This window comes from Vigna unguiculata, chromosome 5 (genome assembly GCF_037176805.1).
Source record: "Vigna unguiculata cultivar grain cowpea cultivar isolate G323 ecotype 2 chromosome 5, ASM3717680v1, whole genome shotgun sequence".
NCBI classification, from domain to species: Eukaryota; Viridiplantae; Streptophyta; class Magnoliopsida; order Fabales; family Fabaceae; genus Vigna; species Vigna unguiculata.
Genome location: NC_140796.1, coordinates 29,794,523 through 29,802,674, shown reverse-complemented (window position 1 = coordinate 29,802,674; position 8,152 = coordinate 29,794,523). Strand labels below are relative to the sequence as shown.

Below are 8,152 nucleotides of genomic sequence, written 5' to 3'. Positions count from 1 at the left end.
TTTTTAATTCTAAGTTCTCATCTGTTCTCAGCCTTTATTTTGGTAATTGGAAGTTGTCCAAGTAGTTCTATAAGAGATATGTGCACTAGTTTACTTAATTTCTAAATTTTTGGAGTTTTAGCATAGTTTAGTGGTAGTTTTAGGTCTTAGGTAGCTAGATTTTGAGTTGTAGTAAGTTTTAGCAGTTTGAGCTATTTTCTATTCATATTTTGCCATTAGAAACATGTTAGGATAGTTAGATTAGACTTCCACAGGTTAGCTTAGTACATGCATACACAAAAGGGTCAATTTTGTAGACTAGTCTTGGTTTTAGGTAGTGATTTTTGGTAAATCATTTAGGAGATAGTTTGTGACTTAGGATTAAGTTTTCTTACGTCATTTTAACCTTGTCTAGGTACTTTAGTGGTAGTTCTACCCATGCTTTAGCATAAACTTAGTTTTAGCCTACTTTTAGGGTGTTTTTAGAGGTTTTAGGTAGTGAAATTTTGAGTTTTAGGTAGGATTTCAGTTTTGAGTTGTTCCTTAGGATCGTTTAGTCATTTTAACTTTGTTGAGTAGGTGCTTGGTGCTATTTATACGAATTTTATTGTAATGCTTGTTTGATGCACATTTTTTATGTGGAATTGTTAAAGTTTGGGTCTCCACACATCAATTTTCGTACAGCATGTTATTCCAGTCTTTTACATCAGTTTTCATCATTCATTTACCAATTAGAAGGTGTTTGTTCCATTGCTTCATATTTCCTTTGCTGATTTGGGATGTCTTAGCTCATTTTGACCATTTTTAGTTCATTTTTTGGGTTTTTACTAGGCAAATTCGAATTAGTTTGTTAATTCTGAGTTCTCATATGTTCTCAACCTTTCTTTTGGTTATTGGAAGTTGTCCAAGTAGTTCTATAAGAGTTATATGCACTAGTTTACTTAATTTCTAAATTTTTGGAGTTTTAGCATAGTTTAGTGGTAGTTTTAGGTCTTAGGTAGCTAGATTTTGAGTTGTAGTAAGTTTTAGCAGTTTGAGTTGTTTTCTATTCATATTTTGCCATTAGAAACATGTTAGGATAGTTAGATTAGACTTCCATAGGTTAGCTTAGTACATGCATACACAAAAGGGTCAATTTTGTAGACTAGTCTTGGTTTTAGGTAGTGATTTTTGGTAAATCATTTAGGAGATAGTTTGTGACTTAGGATTAAGTTTTCTTACATCATTTTAACCCTGTTTAGGTACTTTAGTGGTAGTTCTACCCATGCTTTAGCATAAACTTAGTTTTAGCCTACTTTTAGGGTGTCTTTAGAGGTTTTAGGTAGTGAAATTTTGAGTTTTAGGTAGGATTTCAGTTTTGAGTTGTTCCTTAGGATCCTTTAGTCATTTTAACGTTGTTGAGTAGGTGCTTGGTCCTGTTTATACCAATTTCGCATCATAGATTTCAGATTAGAGGAAAAAGGCAAAAAGTCAACTTTTAAGCTTTTCAGCCAAGTTACAACATTTTTTTTTTTTGTTTTTGTTATTTTTTTTGTCCTTGGTTTACTTTTCCTGCATAAAAATAGGCCACACAATTTAGTCACACTAATTCAATTAAAAAATAATGAAGTTATTTGCAAATTGTATAACAGATTCAACTAACCATAACTTATGCTTGTTTATTTGGGTAGATGTTATGTTTGTTTTGATATATTCATTTTCATGAAGAATATTATTTATTTATGCACTATGATAGGGGAGGAAAGGGTGAAGGTGGATCTGGAGGTAAATCATAGTAGCAAGGAAGGATTTCCCTAAAAGGTTGCCTAGTACCTTTTGTGAGGTATAATTTATTTTCACCTGATGTGATTCTTGCTAAGTATTATCATGCTGCTGATTTAAGTAGTCAATGAACTATATTAATGTAGTCAATGAAAATGTAAAGTAAGTGTCTAACAATGTTTTAAATGGTAAAATGTTCCTTAAAATAAAGTCAATTACTCAAAAAAACAAAGAAATCAAAATTTGACTGTAAAACATAAAAATAGACTACTAAAGACAAGAACAAAAAGAATTTTAGCTAAATTGGTCTGCATAGTCATGGGACTTGCATTCCAATTAGGACATTGTATCTTGGTTAGTATTTGGATATCTTACTTAATGAGTGAGATATATCTCGACAATGTCATGATCTTAAGCAATACACGAGGACATATATGTCTCTACTTTATTTGAATTCTCCCCATTAGAATCTAATTTAAACCATTTATTGTGGTATAGAACATGGGTGAACCTCCTTTGAATCGTTCATGGATGTATGATCGTTGTTATAGTGGTAGAAGGGGATTGAAGGAGTCTTTTGTCTTAGGCATTGAAGAGTTTGTTCGAGTAGTAAGACAGTCTAGATATTTTGAACTTGAAGGTGAGATTAGATGCACCCTCATTAAGTGTGACTGTACAAGGATTTTGACAGATGAGATTGTAAAAGTTTACCTTTATAAAAAAGGGCTCATACCAAATTATTGGATTTGGACATTACATGGTGAAGATATGCCAGTTGTTGATTTAAATGAAGGTGATAATTTTCTCCCTAGATAGGGTGTACATACTGCTGAAATGGAGCAATTGTGCGACATGGAAGAGATGGTCAATAACGCTTTATGTCAATTTCAATCAAACCAACAACCTAACGACACTAACTTAGAAGAGTGTCCTAATGAATCCACACAAAGGTTTTATAATTTGTTGGCGGAGGCAAATCAACCTTTATTTGAAGGGGCAAGAGACTCTAAATTGTCAGTATGTGTTAGACTTCTATCTTATAAGTCTAATTGGAATATTCCTAACCAATGCTTAGCGGCTTTCACCAAAACTTTTGTTAGATCTCATACCACCAAATATGAGCTTGCCAAAAAGTTTTTATGACGCTAAGAGGTTAGTATCAAAGTTGGGATTGGAGGCTAAGAAGATTGATTGTTGTGTGAGTGGTTGTATGCTCTTTTATGACAATGATAATGGAAAAAGAGATGCAGCATTGCTTGAATGTAAATTTTGTCACAAACCAAGATATCATCCACTTCATCAGGGATCAAGGCGCAAAAAACCAATTGCAGTTAAGTCAATGTTCTATTTGCCTATAATCCCAAGATTACAAAGAATGTTTGCTCCTATGCAAACCGCGCCACATATGACTTGGCATCATGAAAACCAAAGCCAAGGCATGTTACGCCACCCATCTAATGGTGAAGCCTGGAAGCACTTTGATCGTAAACATCCTACCTTTGCGTCTGATCCATGCAATGTGCGACTTGGTCTATGTTCAGATGGATTTAACCCTTACATTCAGGCTTCATCTTCACCATATTCTTGTTGGCCCGTGATTGCTACTCCATACAATCTTCCTCCTGAAATGTGCATGTCAAAGCCTTATATTTTTTTGAGTTGTCTTATACCAGGGCCATCCAATCCAAAGGCCTCTATTGATGTTTACTTGGAGCCTTTAATTGATGATTTGAAGAAGTTGTGGGTTGGTATCTTGACCTATGATGTTTCAAGGAAACAAAATTTTATGATAAGGGCATGTTTGATGTGGACTATTAATGACTTCCCTGCTTATGGGATGTTATCTGGTTGGGGCACACATGGTAGATTAGCTTGTCTGCATTGCATGGAGCACAATAAGTCATTCACGTTAAATTATGGTCGCAAAAGTTGTTAGTTTGACTCACATCGTAGGTTCTTACCTAATGACCATCCTTTTAGGAGAAATATTAAAGCCTTTCGAAAAGGGCAAGTTGAAACAGATGGGCCACCTCCTAGGTTAACACCATTACAAGTTTGGAGAAGAGTGAAACATTTTCCAAAAGTCACTGAAAACGGTGTAACACGGATAGATGGATGTGGAGAATGGCATAATTGGACAAAAAGAAGCATTTTTTGGGATCTTCCATATTGGAAAGATAATTTGTTAAGACATAATCTTGATGTAATGCACATAGAAAAAAATTTCTTTGAGAACATATTCAATACTGTTATGAATGTGATGGGAAAGACAAAAGACAATGAGAAGGCAAGAAGGGATTTAGGATTGTATTGCAAGTGAAAAGACTTGGAGTTGAAGGTTCAAGATAATGGGAAAATATTAAAGCCTAAAGCGAATTACACTTTAACTCTAGATGAAGCTAAATGAGTTTGTCGGTGGATAAAGGAACTTAAGATGCCAGATGGTTATAGTTCCAACTTGGCTAGATGTGCTGATGTTGAAAAGGGAAGAATCCATGGAATGAAAATTCATGATTGCCATGTATTCATGGAGTCATTACTTCCTATTGCATTTAGTGTTTTGCCCATTCATGTTTTAAATCCTCTTACTGAAATTAGCCACTTTTTCAAAGATTTGTGCTCTGCAACATTAAAAGAGGAATCCCTAAGAAGAATGGAGGAAAATATTCCAATTATTCTCTGCAAATTAGAGAGAATATTCCCTCCTGGATTATTTGATTCCATGGAACATCTCCCTATTCATCTCCCCCAAGAAGCATTGTTGGGTGGACGAGTGCAATACAGATGGATGTATCCTTTTGAAAGGTACTAAAGGACCTCCCTATTCATATTTATAATTAATTTTGTCACCAATTTTTTTCATCATGATGTATTTTTTTATTTGTATAGATTCATGGGTGATTCAAAATGATCAATACAAAATAAAGCAAGAGTTGAAGGTTCTATTTGTGCATCTTATTTACACCGTGAGACAACATACTTTTGTTCTCATTACTTCAACAACTTCATGTTGTCACCACGCAATTGGAGGAATGAAGTTGAAGGTCAAAGAGATGTGTCAACGTTGTCTGTTTTTCAGCAACAAGGTCGACATGCAGGGCGAGAATCGATTCATTGGCTAACTGATGCCGAGTTCAAATCTGCTCATGTTCATGTGTTAATCAATTGCACTGAAGTCAAACCATATCTTGAGTAAGTTATATCCTCCTTTTTTAACAAATTTGTGGTCATTTATATGTAAGCCTATAATTAATTTACCATTGCAATCTTTTTTCACCAGCTCATTCCTTACGGGCTTGCAAATACCTGAGAGCAGTGCTTCTGCTCGTATTCATTCAGAGTTTCCTGAATGGTTTCAATATCAAGTATGTATTGTACCATTAATTATGCAACAAATGGATTTTAATGTATCATAATTTTACATCTATCTTTCTATACTTGTAGGTTTATAACGAGCCATTAAGTGTTAGAAACCAAGACCTAAGGGATTTGTCAAATTGGCCAATGAAATGTGTCAAAGAATGGCACACATACTTCGTGAATGGGTACAAGTTCCATACTAACGCATGGAGCAAAGGGAAAAAGACTATAAATAGTGGTGTTCATGTGAAGGGCCTTACTGAAGGAGGTGAAGATGATTTTTATGGGATCATTCATAGAATATATGAACTAGAGTACAATACTTCTAATAAATCGAAAAAGTTGTACTTTTTTTTGTGAATGGTTTGATCCCTCAAGAAAAGGTACAAGAGTAGATCCTAAATATAACATTGTGGACATTCACATGACTTCAAGGTACCAACCATTTGATCCATTTATTTTAGCATACAATGTTAGACAAGTATATTATGTACAATATCCACCATCTCAAAAAGACAATTGTGGTTGGTGTGTTACAATTAAAACAAAGCCGAGAGGTCGCATTGAATCAAATGAGGTGGAAGATGATATCCCTTACCAAGTTGATGAAATGTCCCATGTGAACGAAGTAATTGAAGTAGAACGTGTATCGGGATTTCATCACATAGAAGGTCATGATGAAGAGTTGGAACAACAGGAGGAGGAAGAAGAAGAAGATGAAGAAGAAGAAGAAGAAGAGGAGGAATATCTAGATGAAGAAAATGAAACTGAAGAAGAAGAAGTGGAGGAAGAGGAGGACGACGATGAGGGTGAAAGTGATGATAATGAATAACTTTGTCTTTTTTGTTTTAGTACTTATCTTTTTAATATGTTTGTTTTTTTTTTCATTTCATTAGAACTTTTTGTTGTTGTACTTCAAGTTATGTAATATGTGTAATGAATAGTTATTAAGTTGGTATATTTGTTTGTTATTATACACCATCTTAATTTGTTTGACACTTAGATCCTATATACCATGTCATCGGGAGATCCACCTCGACCACCCCCAGTTGACAAGGGGAAAGGTATTGCAAAAACAAGAAAGAGATGTAATAATTATGTGCTTCGGATTCCAGTCAGACCCATCACCCCTACCCCGGGCTTACATATGCCATCTTTATCTTCCCCACCTCCACCCACAGGGTTACATAACCCAACATCTATCCCGACGATTCATATGTCGTCCTCCTTTTCTCAACCTCCACCCACAGGGTTGCATACCCTTGTTGTACCACCCTTCCGTATACCATCCTCATCTTTCTCAACTCCACACACTGGGTTACATACCCCTTCCACAGACATTGGAGCATCCCCATCACCTCATATTGTACCATCCCCAGCCTCCATTGGTGGCCCATCTTCTACCGTTGGTCAGCAGTTGGCACCATCCCCAGTTGCAGGTGATATAGTTGCCCCACAGCCTATGGTTGATGCTGATTTAGATGCAGAACCTGACCCTTCTCTGTAGGACCGCCCAATGATTGAACCTGTCGGTCGAGGGTAATATTTAAATTCAATTATTCTCATTGTTTATATTATGTAATTCTTTCATTTTCTGACAATTTTCCATGAATTGTAGGTTTGTTCCATCTAGAGTTGCTTCACAGGCTATCACAAAGACAATCAAGCAACAATTTCTTAATCCTTGGCCATCATGGGGATCAATACCTGAAAAAGACAAGGAAATTTTCTGGCAACATTTCAAGGTAACGTGTTCTAACTTATTATATAGGTAAATTAAGTTGTTAACTACTATTCCATGTTTAATATACTTATAATGTTTTATATGTTTAAATTGTGTTATAGAGGAGAGTTCAGTGGGCACCAGAGCATGAAATTGCCATTAAGAGAAATTTCAACAGCAGAGCTTCCCATCGTCTATCTGAGATGTTTAGAGATGCTAGAACGGCTAGAGAAAGGCCATAATGGATTCCTAATGATGTGTGGACAAGGCTGCTAGAACATTGGAGTTCTCCAAGTTATCGGACCAAATGTATTACAGCAAAAAAGAATAGGGCTTCTGAAACAGGTGGGACCCTACACACAGGTGGATCCATTACCACTTACGAGCATGCCCTTCGTATGGTAAACACATTAACTGTTTGTATTTGTCACATTTGAACTACATTTTTAAAGTTTGAAACCAAATGAAATCTAACTCTATAACATTTTGTTGCAGGCACGTGAGTTGGGACGCCATGTGTTTCTTGATGAAGTCTTTCAGCAGACACATATCCGGAAGGGTACTGGCGAGTATGTGGATGAGAGGTCTAGGAAAACAAATGTAAGTCTCTTTTACTGTTCAATATTATTTACTCTTAAATGTATCCCACCACAGAATAATAATTGTTCATTCTTTACTTACAGGAAGAATTTTAGACTAGGCTTTCTCAAGTTAGATCTGAGGTTTCCTCATGTGCTGATGGAACACAAGAGCAGTCCTCTGTTGATCCTACACAGGACGAGAATATCAGGACTAGGTGTTGGGTTGAGACAGTAGGAGGGAAAAAGAAAGGAAGACTTTATGGGGCTGGTCAACTTGTTTCAAAATATACAGGTCTAAATGAAAGCTTGAACCAAGTACCAACTTCTTCCTCTTCTAATACTAAGGACCTCACTAATATTAAGCAGCAACTGTCACACAGCCTAGAGGAAAATGAGCAATTGAGGTCTGAGTTTCGATCCTTTCTATCACTAGTCCTGCAATATCTCCCTCCTGATGCTCAGGCTCGTCTTCAGCAGCTACAGCCATAGCCACAACCACAGCCACAACCACAACAGCCAAACCCTACTCAACCAAACCTTGAAATCCCTCCACCCCATTCTCAGCAACAAAATAATGAAGAAGACGATAACCTAAATGAAGAATCTTCTCCTGATTATGAAGATTATTAGCTTTTCATGTTCTTAAGAAAAACTTTGTTCAAAATTTACTTAATAAACTTATGTACTATTAGTCCTTCTTGGTACTAATTGTGATTACGTAATATTTGACAAACTTTCCTGTGATACA

General features: G+C 35.9%; 2 pseudogenes; both read left to right on the top strand.

Moving 5' to 3' along the window:
- Positions 1-2,241: 2,241 nt before the first annotated feature.
- LOC114165612 (uncharacterized) lies at positions 2,242-6,028 on the top strand (annotated as a pseudogene).
- An 87-nt stretch (positions 6,029-6,115) lies between these two features.
- On the top strand, positions 6,116-7,893 carry LOC146886343 (uncharacterized; annotated as a pseudogene).
- Positions 7,894-8,152: the final 259 nt, after the last annotated feature.